This window comes from Pinus tabuliformis, chromosome J (genome assembly GCF_031772625.1).
Source record: "Pinus tabuliformis cultivar Carrire ecotype Pingquan chromosome J, CPIR1, whole genome shotgun sequence".
NCBI classification, from domain to species: Eukaryota; Viridiplantae; Streptophyta; class Pinopsida; order Pinales; family Pinaceae; genus Pinus; species Pinus tabuliformis.
This window is the reverse complement of record NC_142295.1, coordinates 173,260,368-173,279,009: the sequence shown is the minus strand read 5'-3', so window position 1 is coordinate 173,279,009 and position 18,642 is coordinate 173,260,368. Positions and strand designations below refer to the sequence as shown.

At 37.7% G+C, this 18,642-nt stretch overlaps 1 protein-coding gene and 1 pseudogene across 3 annotated transcripts in view; both read right to left on the bottom strand.

The window, feature by feature from the left end:
* Positions 1-18,642, bottom strand: part of DCP2 (decapping 2) — a 214,430-nt gene that overhangs the window by 105,514 nt on the left and 90,274 nt on the right. The window lies entirely within an intron of this gene.
* On the bottom strand, positions 160-1,091 carry LOC149226226 (casein kinase 1-like protein HD16 pseudogene; annotated as a pseudogene). The gene is made up of 2 exons (XR_016247629.1): positions 793-1,091; positions 160-749 (listed from the first exon to the last, which is right to left on the bottom strand). The product of XR_016247629.1 is annotated as a casein kinase 1-like protein HD16 pseudogene (transcript).

Sequence of the window (18,642 nt, the reverse complement as noted above, 5' to 3'; positions counted from 1 at the left end):
GCCAGCAGGAAGATAAGCGAACAGGCAGCAGCAGACAGTAGAGGCAGAGGAGCTGGCATGAAGGCATTGATAGGGTGTTGACGTGGACGAGGTCGAGGGTCTGGCACGAGGGCGTTGATAGGGCATTGACGCAGATGTCAACAATGTTGGATGGAGGCGTCAAGAACAACGAGGAATCGCTTGAATGGCTGAGGCAAAAACAGCAGAGTGTCTCTGGAGAAGTAGACATTTTTTTCTTGCAACAAGGAAGCCTTTGTTGTCACCCTGGTATCCTTGCCATGGTAATCTTCCACGCAGGAGAAATATTAGAGTATGAGCAAGAGATTCCAAATCATCTCTCCTGCTTGAATTTCTTCCTAAATGAGCATGCACACTTGCATATCGAACAGTTCCCCTGAAGACATCTGGCCTTTGGTCATAGTCTATATGTTTAGGTTGACTACTGCTGCTATCCCGCCATTTAGTTGCTAATCCAAGGTCAATGAGGTACAATCTCTTTTTATCTGGTGTCCCAGGCTGACCAAGCAAGAAATTTTCAGGTTTTACATCGCCATGAACATAAACTCTAGAATGCATCTTCTCCAGAATGTGGGTAGATTCTACAGCTATGCATGCCACCATCTCTGTAGACATCGATTGCCCAGCAGAATTCCAAGCATCCCATAAACTAGGGCCCAACATATCCATAACCATAACATAGTATTTGCCCTGACGACCCTTGTAGTGCACACGGGGAACACCATGACTACCTCCAAGAGTGGCATAAATGCCCCCCTCAGCAGGAGGGACTACCTCCAAGAGTGGCATAAATGCCCCACTCAGCAGGAGGGCCATAGTTACAACCTTTGTTGCTCCTGTGTTCAAATTTTAGAGCAACCTCTATGGTACCAGGACCAATAGTCTGATCCGTGGGACCAGAAACACGACGACCCATGTAAACTTGTCCAAATCCACCTTTACCCAGCTTCCTTTCAATCTTATACATAGGAGAGCCCCCTATGCTCACCCTCTCAGGCAGAGATGCAGTGCTAGCCTCATCCTTGGCACCGACAACCTTATCGGCACTTTTTCCAGCACTTTCGTCATCCATCTTGTCTAAGGCATCCACAACCCATAAGTTTGTAACCAATGTATTTTTATCCTTTTTGCAGCAGCACAAATTGGGTCATCATATGTAAGCTTATGTACTGTGATATGAGTGCAGCGTGCTTCATACCGACCCACATTGAATCCACCATTATTTAATATAATGTTTTGAAATGAAACAAGAAAAAATGAATTTGCAGATTCAGATGTGGCTATTGAATTGGGCTTAGAATCAGAATGAATTGCAACGCTGTCCAGATTCTTAGATATGGTTGTGGTTGTGGCATCAAGCAGTGGACTAGATACCACATCAATTGGACCAGATTCATTTGTATCATCATCTTGATCTGTATCAACTTCATCGGGATCATCATCTAGATCATTTTCTGCGACATCTTCATCTTCAACATTATAATCATCTAACGCTTCATCTAGTTTTGTTTCACCATCGCTATCATCTTCCTTATTATTGATTTCCTTTTGACATGCTTTAACTTCTGCAAATGATTTTTCTAATCGCTGAAATGCTTCTTGAATACTAAACTGTTCAACGTAATTAGGATGTGAATGTAATGGCACATTGTGTGGCGAACAACGTTCAAAGAGCCGCATGATTATATCGTGTGCCATGGCTCTAATACCACTGAAGCATAAAAACTATGGTTGAAGCTAGAAAACTGATAGCTTGAAAACTTAATATGTTAAAATACACACAGGTATTTGTAATAATAATTTATTATATATATAAAATGTATAGGTTGATGAATGTTTACAATGAGGATCTGCATTTATATACCCAAGCAGGTATCCTTTCGTGAATGGGCATGTCTTTTAGACATGCCTTTTCACTTAATTTAATGACTATTTAACCTAAATAATATTTAATCATTTAATATTTATATTTATTTTATTTAATTAATTGTTATGATTTATATTCATAACATTCTTACTCTTCTCTTCTACGACACTTTGTTGTGGACCATGGCAGGGACTTGGAGGACTAGAGTGTTTATATTACCTCATTGGTCCAAGACAAAATTTTAGGGTTTTGCGCAACTCATGCTCCTAACCTCAATTCGCAACACATCCATATTTGGGATTTTGCTTAGCTTCCTATCTCCCACTTGTGGATCGAATTGTTTTAAGGTGAGGGTGCGTGGGTGTGGATTTAATATGGTGGAACAAGAAGGTGACCAAGTGGAAGCATAGGGAATGTGATCAATGGTGTTGAGAAGTATGTGTGATTTTGGTGTAAGGTTGCTCTACAAATGTATGAGCTAACTGGAAACAAAAGGGTGCACATTATAATTAGTGGTCCACATGGATTAATTACAAATATTGTAGCACCAAGGTCCAACCTGGGTTGTATAGAGTTTATGTCCCCATAGAAGATATCTCATTTTCAAGGAAGTTGTGACAATTGGATGTTTTGATGGAGGTTACGAATTCAAATCAAAATTTCTTATTCAGAAAATTATTTCAATTGGTCACATGATGAGTTCAACACCTTCCTCTTTGTTCAAGTTGAAAGTGTCATGTCTCGAATCTCCAAATTATCAATCATTGATGCATAGGCTTTAAAATCTTTCTCCCCAACCTTTGGGAGCTCAGGATTGGCTTCACTAGTAGGAAGTTGCTATCTCTCACACCATTAAGCTCACAAGAAGGTTGGGGCAGATGACGGCCTGCAAAAGACACAACGATGTGAGAATCCAATGTTCGGTTTGAAGAGGTGCACATCTTCCTTGACGAAGATCTTCACAATGTGGTATTACAGTAGGATGTGGCCAAGTGGAGATGATAGTCCTTAAGGCATACACTGCTAGAGGAGGTGGGCTTCAGTTTGGGTTGCAATGGAACAATGAACAAGATGAGTGTTCCAAGTGTAACTTCAACTTCCTAGAAAAGAAGGAAATGGTCTACAAAGTTCTCAATTTGCAAGAGTTAATAAGCCCCTTGTTGTCGTCAAAGTTGTGTTTAGTTAGCTTTTTTAGAATATCTTTTCTCCATATATGTTAACAAATCAAGTGTTGGATGACAAAAATTCGTGTTGTAGGACTATTCCAAATTAGGATTTTGTTGGGGACCAAGATAGATAAGACAATGACTTATTAGAAGAAGATCTTTTGGAGGGGCATGAATCCTTATGAGTTCTACATGGCCATATGGGGTATGGTCGGGGATGATTTCTTTTTTTAATTTTGCAATTGAAGCCTTTTCTCTTGGGTTTCTATCTAAGTCACTTAATGAAGGCCAAACTTAATTGATTTTGAAGAATGTAGCTATGGACACTACTGGGGTCAGAGGCCTATTTATATTAAATGTTAAGCTGAATGATAGTAAAAAAACAAGTAAAGGTAAACATCAACATTAACGAAAATAAAATATAAGGGTGGGTAAATATCAACATTGACTTAGATTTTAACATTAAAAGCTCAAATGGGACTCCAATTTCAAGACATTTAGAGACTTATAAGATTCCAAGATCAAAATCTATAAAAAAAAAATGTATAGTAAAGTCAAATAATGCATAGGGAAGAATGCACTAGTAATGAGCTTAGCCACCTCCTTATCATGCCAACTTCAAAAATGTGTTACCTCTCAAACCTACATTTCAAACAACCCTAAAATAGAAGTGTAATCCTAGGGATAATGAAGGAGGGCTACCCAATGTCAACAGAGTCATTTCTTCATTTTCTTTAGGCTGACTCTCCTCCACCACAAACGTGGTTCACCTAAGAATGGGCTATGTATTTCAAGAATTACCCCTACTCCGTAGTATATTTCCTCATAGAATGCAAATAGTTAGGGATAAGTATGTGTTGTGGTGAGATCGCCCAACACCAAGTTCATAATGTTGAGGCTAGTAGTTTAAGCAAAACAACCAAGGATTGGCCACTTCTCATATCAAAAGTTAATGTGGATCTCATGGAAGAAATATTTTTGGTGGATTGAAGCTTGAAGTCAAAAGTAAGTGACAATTGAAGCTAACATTAGCAGGCTTGTGGGTGTACTTGTTGAGATTTAACAATTGCCTAGTGATGTTGTCTCTCAATCTCATGAGGACCTAGGGTCCCCATACCATCTCATCACGTGGCCATTTGGGCCCTAGAGTTCAAGTCTGAAGATTGGGAATAATTCCTCTAAGCATTCTCAAGTGTTAGCAATTTTGCAAGAAGGGATGTAGGTGCTTCCTTTGACTCTTTTGGAGAAGGGTAATGCTCAAGATCTGAATGACTTCAACTTTTTTATACCAAACATAAAAGATTTTTAGGGACACTAGAACCTAGAATCTTGAGGCGTGATCCTACAATTTTTGTGAGGAATGTCAAGATATGAGGCCTTTAGCAAATGTTACATTGGGAACTAGGAATCTAAGGGGATTTCTTTGAACTTTACTAAGGTTTGGGTGCTAAGAATGCATACTTTCTATTCACCTTTGGTGTTGCTACTAAACATGAGCTTTAGTTTGATACTTGAAATATTACTAGCTCTCTTGCACACATACAATCATAGTGGGAAAATTTCAATGCAGAGGATTGCGTCCAAGATAATTACCGCCTTTGTTTGGAATTTTGTACCCTCTCGATAAGCATGTGATTATTCATAGATATGTTTTCTAGAACGTTTGGCAAGGTGCTCATCCCCGATGATCGGCACACCTCTTTTCATGCAAACCCTAAGGTGTGTGTGGACGTGGATCTTAAGAAAAAGCCTCCCCCTTTTATTTTTGTATGCACAATAAATCGTGTACAACAACAAAGAGGTTTAAATTCTCCGTCATTTATTAATCTGGAAAATCAGGGTTCCAACCCACAAATAATTTACAAAGAAAAATATAGTAATTGGAACCTACAACTCAACCCCACTGGATTAATTCTGGCCAAGGAAAATTAGCCAACTAGAAATCTACCTCTGCAAAAATTCGACCTGAAGAAAATTGACCCACCTCTCACCAGAAAAGCGGCCTTTGTGCCTAGCTCTCGCTCAGCGTTTGCGCACTCACAACTCAGTGCACGCAAATCAGCCTCCCCAGCAACTGCACCTCCCCACTTCAGCAATTCGACCTCTCCAATTCCTAGCAAATCGACCTCTAAGAAACACCCTGAAATTATCCATGTGTTATTCTTCCTTCTCCTCAATTGAACTGAGCCTCACACTCTAAACAATTCACTCTCTCCCTCTTGAGAAAGTCACTTTCCCAAAAATGTTGTAGTTGCCTCTCTCTCTTGTGTTCTTGTATCTTCACCTCTTCACTAGGCTTCTTTTATAATCTTCATTAAGCCCAAATCCCTAACCCTAATCTCCCTTCTAGAAGATCTTGGAGATCAATGGTTGAGATTATTTCCAAGTCACTTAAATACTTAAATTATTTATCCTTGGAAAATGACTAAATAGTCCACAATAATTAGTTGACTTAACTATTGTATTTTCCCTAAGTTAGACTTAGAAAAAAAGACATAAATCACTTACTCCACCAAGCAAGCACTTAAAGATCCAATAAATCATCTGCCACATGCTAAGAAACCAAGCCTGCGTGGAATTGAGAAAGTCACTTTCCCAAAAATGTTGTAGTTGCCTCTCTCTCTTGTGTTCTTGTATCTTCACCTCTTCACTAGGCTTCTTTTATAATCTTCATTAAGCCCAAATCCCTAACCCTAATCTCCCTTCTAGAAGATCTTGGAGATCAATGGTTGAGATTATTTCCAAGTCACTTAAATACTTAAATTATTTATCCTTGGAAAATGACTAAATAGTCCACAATAATTAGTTGACTTAACTATTGTATTTTCCCTAAGTTAGACTTAGAAAAAAAGACATAAATCACTTACTCCACCAAGCAAGCACTTAAAGATCCAATAAATCATCTGCCACATGCTAAGAAACCAAGCCTGCGCAGAAGACCTTCCAAAGCTACCACAAGCTTCAATACTCCCCCTACCTAGGAAGGGATTGTCCATCACCCCCAGCTTATCTCAATAATTCACAAATTTCCCTTTCACTAGAGGCTTAGTGAGAATATTTGCCCCTTCTCCTCTGTGGAAATGTACTGTAATTTCACAACACCTCTCTGGAACATGTCTTTGATGAAGTGATATATGATCTCCATGTGCTTGGACCAATCATGAAACATGAGATTCTCAAAGAGCTTAACAAAACTCTGATTATCACAATGAATCATCGTTAGCCCCATCTCAAGATCAAATAGACCTGTAAGCATCTTGCGAGGCCACACTGCCTCACAACTCGCCATACTCATTGCCATGTACTCTACCTTTGTTTAACATGCCACCAACTATTTTTTCTTGTTCTACCATGAGATCATGGTTAATCCCAAGTTGAAGCAACATCCAAAAATGGATTTTCTATCCACAGCACTACTTTCCTAATTAGAATATGTGTACCCCTATAGCTCCACCCCAACAATGACATATCTCAGTACAAAGTCTATTATACCTTGCAGGTACCTCAACAAATGCTTCGCTGCCACCCAATGAACTTGTCTCAACTCCACCATGAACTATTTGAGTTTGTTCACAGTAAAACATATACCTAGCCTAGTGTTGACCAGATACATCAAGGAACCTATCAACTACCTGTACAATGTGGGATCCACCAACTTGCCTTTAGAAGCACTTAGCTTCTTCAAGTTAGTGATCATTAGTGTAGACATAGGTCTGCAATCCTCCATCATGAACCTCCTCAAGATCTCAACTCCATAGTTGCCTTATCTAAGGAAAATCTCTCTAAGCTTCTGCCACACCTACGATCCCAAAAAGTAGTGCATCAAGTCGATGTCCTTCATCTTGAACTCTGAAGCAAGATCCTCCTTACACATCCCTATGAGCTTCTTTGATCCTGTCAAGAAGAGATCGTCCACATAAAGTACCAAGATGAGCGGCTCACCCTCAACAAGTACATAGTACAAGTTGGAGTCTGCCTCACTCTTGGTGAAGCCCAAACCAAGAAGATATCCATCGATCCTGGCATACCATGTGCATGGAGCCTGCTTCAGCCCATAAAGAGCCTTCTTCAACCTACATACATGAGACTCTCTCCCATGCACCTCAAAACCCTGAGGCTGCTCAATATACACCTCCTCCTCAATCACCCCATTGAGGAAAGCAGTCTTCACATCCATCTGATGTATCCTCCACCCCATCTTTGAAGCAATGGACATAACTACTCTAATGGATGCATATTTGGCAACAAGTGCGAATGTCTCCTCGTAATCCACTCCCTCCTGCTGGGAGAACCCTCTCGCCACGAACCTCGCTTTGTACTTCTCGACACTGCCATTAGCTGCATGTTTGATCTTATAGATCCATTGAGAAGTGACCATAGACTTTCCCTCTGATCTCAGCACTATGTCCCATACATCATTCCTCATGATGGAGCTATACTACACCATGGAATCCATCCAGACATGCCCATTTGCAGCCTCATCAAAAGTGGAAGGCTCAGACTCGCTAACACTGCTCGAAAATGCCAAATAACTATAAAATCTTGTCAGTGGTATGCTCTACCTGAAGGTGTTGCTAAGAGCCTCCACATGCTCCTCAGCATCCCTCAAGGCCTATTCAGCCCATCTCAGCCTCCTCTTAGTAGAGCTCGAAGGAATATCTAGCTCAGCCTCCAAATCTACAAATTGCGTCCCTGTTGTTGGTCCCTGTTTAGCCTTAGCAACTTCTCACTCCCGCTCCTCTACCCTTGTTGTCTCTTTCTCATTAGACTTCCTAAGGGTCCTGCCCTCATCAAATCTAACATCTCAAATTAAAATAAATTTCCTCTATCCTAGAATGTAGACTCGGTAAGCCTTTGAGACCTCACTTTAGCCCCACAAATATGCCCCTTTCTGACAAGGGCTCCAACTCAATCCTCTTTTCTGTGGGAATGTGGACATAGATTGGACTGCTAAAGATGCAAAACTGGCTCACATTCAGTTTCATTTTTGTAAACAACTCCTCAGGAGTCACGTCCTCCAATCTATGTCATACAGTTCAGGTTTGAGTTCGAGTTCAACAACAATTAAATTCGATTCAATTCAATATTTCTAATATGATTCAAATGAGGTTCAACATTATATATATATATATATAATAGTCAGAATTTTCATATATATTAATATTAAAAATGAATGTAATAATTTTTATTATATAAATATAATATATAATTATGTTTATATGGAAATTTTAAATGATAGATTTTATATTTAGATTTTATAACAACTTTCATATATATTAATAAATTTATATTAATATTAAAAAACGAATGTAATAATATTTTATTATATCAATATAATATATAACTTTATGTTCATATGAAAATTTTAAGTGATAAATTTCATATTTATATAATATTGTATAGATATAATTTTAAGTTATTAACTAAGTCACCTGACACAAGGACACAGAGCACGTAGGACATGAAAATACGAGTGTCTATAGGACATGAAAATATGAGTGTCTAACACGTGACACGACGATCCCCCGAAAAGGAACACGGGATACCTTATATATTATATATTAAAAAATATAAAAAATTAGTGAATCACACATAAAATATGAAATATATAAAACATTTAAATGATGATGATACAAATTCAATACACAACTAATGCATATAACCAAAATAGCATTGAGTGCAAATGCAATCCCTCTCTAAACCAAAAACACATCAACAAAGAGGCCCTAAATGGCCTGCATAGTCCAAAACAAATTATGGTACAACAAATAACTAGTACTATATATCATAAAAATCCTTGACTATATTGGGATACTCATCATCAACACCACCCTCGAAGCATTAAAATAAGATAGAAAAAGCTTAACATGTCAAATCAAGAGTATATTTGAGTGATGGGTCCATATTTAGTATGGTCATGATAAAGGAGTTCAACATCCAATGCCACCAACATCAAGGTACATAGAGGGCTCACTCCTCTTAATTAAATGCTAGTTCCATGCCCTCATACATGACAAACTGCAATGGAAACGTTGTAATCCCCCCATCCTGAAATCCTAAAAAGTTAAAAAATGTTAATTCTATTGGATTTTGAGTGGGATCTAAAATTCTACTTTCTCCATATGAAATCCAACGAGGTTCAAACCATTTAAGCATCCTGAGTCATTTCATGGTAATGTTAAAAAGTTAAGTAAAATAATACATTACCATTAATAGCATTGGTAGGGCTTGGACAAATCTAGTTCCCAACACTTGGAATCCCTTCTAACATTGTTTAATTTCCCTTAGTTGCACTTCAAAACCTTCAAGAGCTCCAAAATTGTGACTGAATTATGTGAGAATGAGAAAATACATCGATTCCAAGATGTTTTTTTCACAAGACACAGTGTCCAAACATTGGGACACCAGTAGGGCTCATGTCCGACATGAGTCAAACTTGTCCTACAAATAGGACACCAGTCAAACTCGTGTCGAACATGTGTCAGGGTCGAATCGTGTTGGACATGAAGGATTCGCAACATGTGGGGGGGAGGGACAAGTCCAGTGACTTAGGTTATTAACTTAACTACCAGATATTTAACTATATATTATTAAAATTACAATGGGTAATTGGTGCCTTTATTAATAACTTAGAATAGCAGTATTTATTGCACGAGCACATTTCAAGGTTTCATTCAATTGCCATTAAAACAAACCCAAAGTCATATCTATTAGACAGGTCACGATGGTAACATTTGACAGCAACCTAGAGGTTTTTGTTCGACCGCCATTTAAAAATCCATGGTCATATACATCAAACCAGTTATCGAAGGGCACATTTCAAGGTTTCATTCAACTGCGATTAAAAAAAACCCAAAGTCATATATGCTAGGCGAGTCACTATGGTAACATTTGACAGCGACCTAGAGGTTTTTGTTCAACCACCATTTAAAAATCCGTGGTTATATATGTCAAATCAATTATCGAAGGGTGAATTAGACAGTTGAAGATTTGAGGGCAAATTTCATTACTTTTCGTTTCACGTTATTTAAAATATACTGAAAACCATTACAAGACAACAAACGAGGTTGAACCAAACACCTGACTCGAAATCAAACCTTAGCCGAATTTAATCTTTGTTTTGAGGTTCGTCGAACTTCAAGCCTCAAGATTAAAATTCTTTGAACCCTGTGACATTGCCTCCAATATCTTGTGAGGACTCTTGCTCTTCACATATATAGTTGTATTGTAGGCCTCTACCCACAAAAACATAGGCAATCCCTGATCATAGATCACTGCCCTCACTACCTCCATTGTGGTCATGTTCTTCCTCTGGGCAACCCCATTCAGCTGAGGGTTGTAAGGCACCGTGAGCTCCTTCTTAATCCCTCCTGACCTACAAAAAGCCTAGAAATCGTTGGAGGTATAATCACCCCCATAATCTGATATCAACACCTTAATCTTCTTCTCGGTCTAGTTCTCCACAAGAGCTTTGAACTCCTGAAACCAATTGACGATCTCATCCTTGATCTTCGGGAAGTAGATCCAAGTTTTTCTGGAAGAGTCATCTATGAATATCGCAAAGTACAAAGACCCCGTGATCGATGTAACGAACATAGGACCACAAATGTCTAAGTGCACCAAGTCTAGCACTCCCTTAGACCTAGTTTCGCTACGAGGATACGCAGCCCTCGCCTGTTGGCCAAGCGCACACCCTTTACACACTCCATCTGAATTCACCCTGATCTCTGGAAAACCTGTAACCATTCTCTGCAACATATGGAGAGCTTTATAGTGTAGGTGTCCCATCCTCCTATGCCATATCTCACTTTGTTTGTCACTCTCATGTATGAGAACCATCACCAACTGTCCTCTCAACAAATATAGATCCTTCTCCCTTCTCCCTTCTCCCAATTACTTACTTCTTCCTGGGATCGGTTCCTTCTGGCCCAATAGCCACTTCAGCTCCAGTAAATTTGACTTCTAGTCCTTTGCCTTCTATGGCCGACGCTGAAAGGAGATTCTTCTCCAGACCTAGTATGTACAATACTTCATTCACCTCCATGATACCACCTGAGCCCATCTAAAACTCAATACTGCCAATGCCTTCTATAGCATACTTGGCCTCATCACCAAGCTCTACATGTGTACCCTAGGCCCCTTGATCATGTTGCTGAAGACATATTGAGATCTCGTCATGTGACAAAATGCTCCACTATCCAAATACCAAACACATCTCGTGACGGTTCCGGAAAGGCATGACACCAAGACAAAAAATTTCTCGAACTTTTCAACCATCTAATCCATCTATGCAGTTGTTGTCGTAGTTGTTTTTCCCTTTCTCTTCTTCTTGTCTTAGACATTGACTTGCGGAAAGCCCAAACTTGTGACATGCAAAGTACTTGACTTTGCTCATGTCCTTTCTCCTTTTCTTTCTGTGAAGGTCCTCCTCCACTCTAGTTCTATTTGACTTTCCATTTGCCCTTTTTTGCTTATATAGCAAGATCAACCTCAACTTTCTCCTCAGTACCCTTTTGTTGTCCTCTGATCAATGACTTCTCCCAGATTCCCTTTTGGATGAAGTCATCCCACAACCAACTCCAATCAAGAAGTTGATGCCTAGCAAGGATCCCATCCAAAAAGGTGGTCCAATGCTTAACGCAACCCTTCAGAACAACTTTCACCATCTTTGAATCAATCACAGTTTCAAGCTCATAACAAGCATGTTGGATCCTCGTGACATTATATGTTATGGTCTCAAATTTGTTCACCCTGATGTTATTTAATTTCCCCCGCAACACCATTTTCCTGTTTTCATTTGTGCTCTAATAAAGACCAGTCAGAGCTACCCACATTTGACATCCAATGTCCTTCCTTGATATGTGAGGAATTATGTGATCCCTCACACCATCCAAAATTATACACCTTGCTTTCATATCTTTGAGATTATGCTCTGCTACAGCCTACAAGATTTGGATATGAAGGAACTTGAATGTTTGTGTTCACAAGATCCCACAAACCATTCATTTTCAGAATCATGGTAATTCGCTCCTTCCAAGAACTGAAATTAGCGAACCCATTCAACATGTCTTCATGTCACAAACTAATCAGTGATGCCATCTTCACAAATTGACCACGACCACAAAACCCAACTGCAAAATTTTGAAAATAATTTTGCTGCCGTAAAAAAAAAAGAATCTTGTTGCTGCAAACCCTAGTGATTTCGGATCTCTCTCTCTCAGAGTTATCTAGAAAGCTTTGATACCATGTTAAATCTCCTAAGACCAACCCATAGTTATTTTCTCACGGTAATTGTTTATTCCCATCAATTTATTTAATTAACAAAATAAATCCTAAATTACCGAAGATTAAAAGCAATGGTATTTTAACATCTAGAACTATATGCAGTGGAAATAAATTGGAGAGATCAATCACACATTGCAATAGAAATAATTCACCCACAACAATTCTCTGTCATTTATTAATATGGAAAATCATGGATTCAACCCACGGAGAATTTACAAAGAAGAATATAGTGACTAGAACCTACAACACGGCCCCACTAGAATAATTCAGCCTAGGGAAATCATCCAACTAGAAATCGACCTCTGAAGAAAATCAGCCCACCTCTCACCATAAAATCAACCTCTGCACACTCACAACTCGGCCCTGCCAAATCAACCTCCCGAGCAAATGTGCCTCCTTCTCATTTCAACAATCCATCCTCTCCAATTCCCAATAAATTGGCCTCCCAAAAACACCCCAAAACTATCCCTGTATTATTCCTCCTTCTCCTCGGTTGAACTGAGGCTCACGCGCTAGAGAATTCGCTCTCCCTGAGAAAGTTGTTTTTCCAAAAATTGTGTAGTTGCCTCTCTCTCTTATGTTCTTGCATCTTCACCTCTTCACTAAGCTTGTTTTATAATCTTCATTAAGCCCAAATCTCTTACCCTAATCTTCCTTCTAGAAGATCTTGGAGATCAATGGTTGAGATTATCTCTAAGTCACTTAAACAATTAAACTATTTATCTTTAGAAAATGACTTAATAGTCCACAATAAGTAATTGACTTCAATTATTGAACTTTTCCTAAGTTAGACTTAGGAAAAAAGACATAAATCACTTGCTCCACCAAGCAAGCACCTAAAGAAGCAATCAATCACCTTCCACATGCTAAGAGTCTAAGACACCAAGCCTATGCAGAAGACCTTCTGAAGCTACCGCAAGCTTCAACAGATAGTTTCTCCATATAGTGTAAATAGTCTTTGACATGAAGCCACATAAATGAGATGCCACATCTTTTCTCTTTCGTGCAAAATGCTCCAGACAAGATGCCACTTGTCCTCTTCTCCTTTAAAAATCGCTTTAAAATGATCCTCAACAACCAACACCAATAAAATATTAACAAATTCAAAGTCAAAAGAACGAGGATGTTTTGCTTTAGATAAACTTATTCCTCCTAATTCTTGTGAAATTATGCCAAGTGTCTTCAAAATGATTAGAGCGCTCTCCAAGAAAGTATTTGATCAACAAAATAATATAATAAACCCTTAGAAAAGGTGCACCCTTGAGATGTGTGCAAGAAGGTGACTATGGGAACACATTGACCAAGGTAAAATAATTCAGAATAGTCTAAGAAGGCCAATCCCTCAAAAAGTGTGCCAATAGTTGTTGGATCAAGGATCACAAACAATAAAATAATCCTCTAATAGGTGTTCCCCCGTGATAAATGTGCAACAAATACTTAGGTATTCTTGAACCTTAATAAATGTGCTAAAGTGAAATGATCAATAGAACACTAGCCTAGATGAGAGAATCAAAAACCTTGAGATGCCAAAACAATGCTAAAGATGGAAAAATTAGTTAGAACTTTGGGGTTTTAAAGCTATAGTGGCCCCTTTGGTTGTTATAACAACCTCCAAGGGTGGGATGATCTCAAAAATGTGCCAAGGCATAAATCCATGTACAAATAACCTACCCTCCTCAATCCAAAGGCCAAAAGAGTGCAAATGACCTAGGAGAGTGTAAATCAAGGGTGAAAAATTCCACCAAACAAATTTGGACAAGCCTAAAACCATGTTTCAATACCTAGCCAAGAAAGAGTGCACTCTAAAAAAGCATGCCAATATATGAGAGTTTAACCATATTTTAACCACCAAACAATAAGGATATCCTAGGAAAATGTGCAAAAGTGGAGTGCTTCCATTGTTTTAAAACTTGGACTCAAACTCGGCTCTAAATCGAACCAATTTGAATTTTGTGACTTGTTTTACTAAAAATATATAAAATACTTAAATTTTAATGAAGAAATATATTTTAAATTATTCCAAACCATTAGAGACAAAATATGCAAAGTTTACTCATATAGATACCATGTAAAGGGTGAATGTATCAAAATGGCACCAAGTGCAAAACATATCATAAACAAAAAACATAGTCAATTTAGCTCTAAATGGCTTCTAGCATTCAATTAATATCCTACAAGCTATTGGGCTACTACATATCATTCATTAACACAATCAATCATGAAACTCATCACCAATACTAGAGATGGGTTCCTTAGCATGAACTACAAGATCATCCTTTGGCTCAAAGTCTTTAGACTCGTTGAACTCATTAGGACATTTGCCGCTGTAGTAATAGCACTAGTAGAAAAACAAGCTACACGGCTAGTGTCCGCTTATGCCATGCCTAGTGTGACGTCTACTCCTACTAGGGTTTAGGTAAAAATATTCTTAAAAAAATGATTTTTTCCTCAAACTATGTCACAGTGAGGGAGTCATGTTAAATTTCCTTAACCCAAGCCACTGGCAAGTTATTTCCTACTAATTTACTTGCTATAAATTCATCTAAACAGCAGCATACTGAATAAAATGCACTACATATATTTTAACTGGTAAATAAAAATAAAATTCGGTGGAAGCAAATTAAACCAATCTCACAAATGCACACAAAATATTTTTGCCCTTCTCTTGTTCATTAAAAATAATATCAACATACAAGGGCTTTCCCAATCTAGGTTATAAACTACCCACTGGAAAAATTACAAGTTACAGCAAACTTGGAAATTTTATGTAATGACCCATCTCTAATTATAAGGTACAAGTTACAACAAACTTGGAAATTTTGTGTAATGACCCATCTCTAATTATAAGGAGTACAAGAATATTTGCATGCATCACATGCACTGCAGTAGCATACGCACTAACTAATTATGAAAAATGTCCAAGTATAGGGTAATGAATTAATTATTGAAGTAAATACCTAACTCACCAGAATATAATGAATATATTGAGTGGGGTACTTGAAATGTATACCACCAGCATAATATATAACTAACACAAAAGTAAATACAATGGATTATACAAAATAAAAAGTAATTATAATATATAGAAGAAATTATATATTTTATATTAACTAAAAAAGAAATAAATATGTTCAAAGGATGCATAACATAAACATTTGAATAAATGATAACCTCTTAAATAAAACATAGTGAATAAACCTTTTAATAACACATATCTTTAAAAGGAGTGAACCGACTTAGCCAAATCATATTTAACCACAAATATTATTATTTAATCATAAAAGGTGACACTGCCTCAAAAATGGATAAAGGACCATTCTGGATTTCCAAATGAGGGGGCAAGGGAAACATATTATTATAAAATGCGGAATGTTGAGACGATGGAAGGTTGGCGATGGTGGTTTTTGGGGATATAAGGGGACGAATAGAGCATAGAAGGGGGGTATTCTTTTTGGTCTTTCCAGTGAAACGAAGACAAAGAAGAAAATACAGAGAGAGCCACAAACAGAGAAGAAGTTTGAGTAATTATTCTTGGAGCTTTGGACACGGGGGCTAGAAGACCTCGATTTCGATGTCTTCTGGATCTGGGAACCGAATACGTTGATCCCAGATAGGCTGGGAGGAAAAAGGTCAGCTTAGTACAGGCGCAGGAGCAACGACAGTCCAAAAGTGCCTCATCCAGGTATGTATCTGCAATTAAATCAGTAAAATTAGGTTAAAATTGATTGTCTTGTTAATTGTAGAATCTGTCTGGTTAATTGTAGAATATGGGCGTTAAGTTGTGAAAAATGTCCCGTTAACTGTAAAATCCAGGGCACTAAATTTTGGTATTACAGCCAAGTTCAAGCTCTTTCGGACATTATAAGCCCTAGACTTCGATTACCACCTCTGTGTCTTTCCTTTCCAACCATAGACTTCAATTCACCATCTGACCTACAAGTGGGATAAAATGATTTGAGAGTAATCCGGAAATGAAATTTCGAGTGCGCTTTCACATTCTCTATCAAGTTTAGACATTACAATGATGAGAAGTTTTGAATTCATTTAGTCAAGGCCATCTGAAACTATGGAATTAATTAAGAAAGTTTCCCAGCCATTCCAACTTCTTTTAATCCCAAAAATCCATATAAACTCTCGACTTCTACCAAAATCAGTAACTTAGAAAGTATGGCCACGTGATTACAGTGGTTCGTAATAGTTGTTGCTGGTCATGTGTTATTTTTGCCTTTTTTTTTGGTTTTTCAAAGTTGTTAATTCTGTAATTTGTTTTCGTCCAAGGATGGAATTTGGTTGTATATTGAATTCCTTTTGGATTTTCAAAGGTGTTATCTGTAATTTGTACGTAATTTGTTTCCATTGGAGGATGGAATTTGGTCATGTATTGAATGAAATTTTAGTAAAAACCCAACAACTCCACGTTACTCATCTTTCCCTACGATCATCTCATTTTTCCGACTCCATGCTTCATAAAACTGGGATGGTAACAAGGAGTGCATGTTTCTAGACATTTTGACGTGTCCATATGGTTGTTTTACAGTGGAAGTTGAAGTGGCTACATATCTTGGGATGTATATATATATATATAATAACTTAATCGACGAATGAAGTGTATAGGCTAAGTCACCCGACACGGGGATTTGGGACACATAGGATTCGAGATTCGTGGTGTCAGATTCGGACACGCTGACCCCCCCGGAACAGGACACGTTATATATTATTTTATTAAAATATATATATATATATGTATATATATATTTAAAATATATATATATATATATATATATATATATATATATATATATATATATATAGATATTAAAAATTAGATATTATCATATTTCTTACACAAATTTTAATTAATGATACAAATTTATTGATTTCAAACATAGATCTTCATCTATAGCTATTAGCATGCATAGTACATACAAAATCCAAATACATGTCAATCTATTATCTATTTCTTATGCTTGGCCCTCTTGCCACCACGAGAAATGTCTAATTTTTTAGTGTTGTTGGAAAATCAGGATCTTTGTCATTAATATCACCCTCTAAGCATTAATATCCAGAGGTATCTTTGTCATTACCTCTGTATCTGTATAGGGATCTTTGTCATTAATATCACCCTTTAAGCATTAACATAAGATAGAACAAGCATAACATGTCAAGTCAAGATTTTGTTTGAGTGATGCGTACATTTTTAGGAGGGTCATGATACAGGAGTTCGACAACCAATGTCACTAACATCAAGGTACATAGAGGGATTGGTGCTCTTGATTAAATACGAGTTCCATACCCTAATACATGACAAAATTCAATGGAAACATTGCAATCCCCCAATCCTAAAATCCTGAAAAACTGATAAGTCTGCTGGATTTTGAATGAAATCTAAAATTCTACTTTCTCCATATGAAATCCAATGAGGCTGTAACCACTCTCAAACATCCTGAGTCATTTTATGGTAATGTTAAAAATTCAAGTAAAAGGATGAAAATGAAGATTAAGGAGAATGTCACTTTTACTTTAAGAATTTAACATTACCATGAACAGGACACGTTTCCCAAAATCACGACACGCTTTTGAAAATCGTGACACGACCTCGGATTCGACGTGTCGGAAAAGGACACGACGTGTCATATGATTTGGACACGAATCCGGACCGAATTGTGTCGGATTCGTTGGATTCAGGATTCATAGGGGGTTTAGGACGAATCCGGTGACTTGGTGTATAGGTAAAGGGTTTTTTTTTTAATTATGAAATTATACCCATGCCCATATTTGTTTATAACAACACCCAATCCAAGATCGAGAGACCACCATAAGCACATTCCCATTCTCGTGGCAATAAGCCAGGGGCCATATTGTAAGTTACCGCCACCAAAAGAGCCACCCATTTTGATATTCGGGACAATCATTCATATATTCTGGTAATGAGAGCAAAAGAAATGAGTTATCATTGTTCATTGAGAACCACCATCTTTGTAGACTATTAGCCCCATACAAAGAGGGTCGTCGGCAGTAGCCACCGTAGTAAAATTTGTCAAGTGGAATTGGTGGAACCGCGGTCTTTTCATCGCACAAGGTTTTCAATATTTTTGGAATTGCAAGGCCAACGTAAATATATGTAAATATATGTAGATTTCGCTAGGTTTGTCATAAGCACCTCCCACATTCAAACTTGGCCCTTGCATTAAAGATGAAGGCTGAAGGAATTCGACAGCCAGTTATCAATTCAGCTGCACAACCAACAAATTTAGAACAAAAATGACCTTAAGTTTAAAATGGAATGTTTGAAATATCCACGCATTT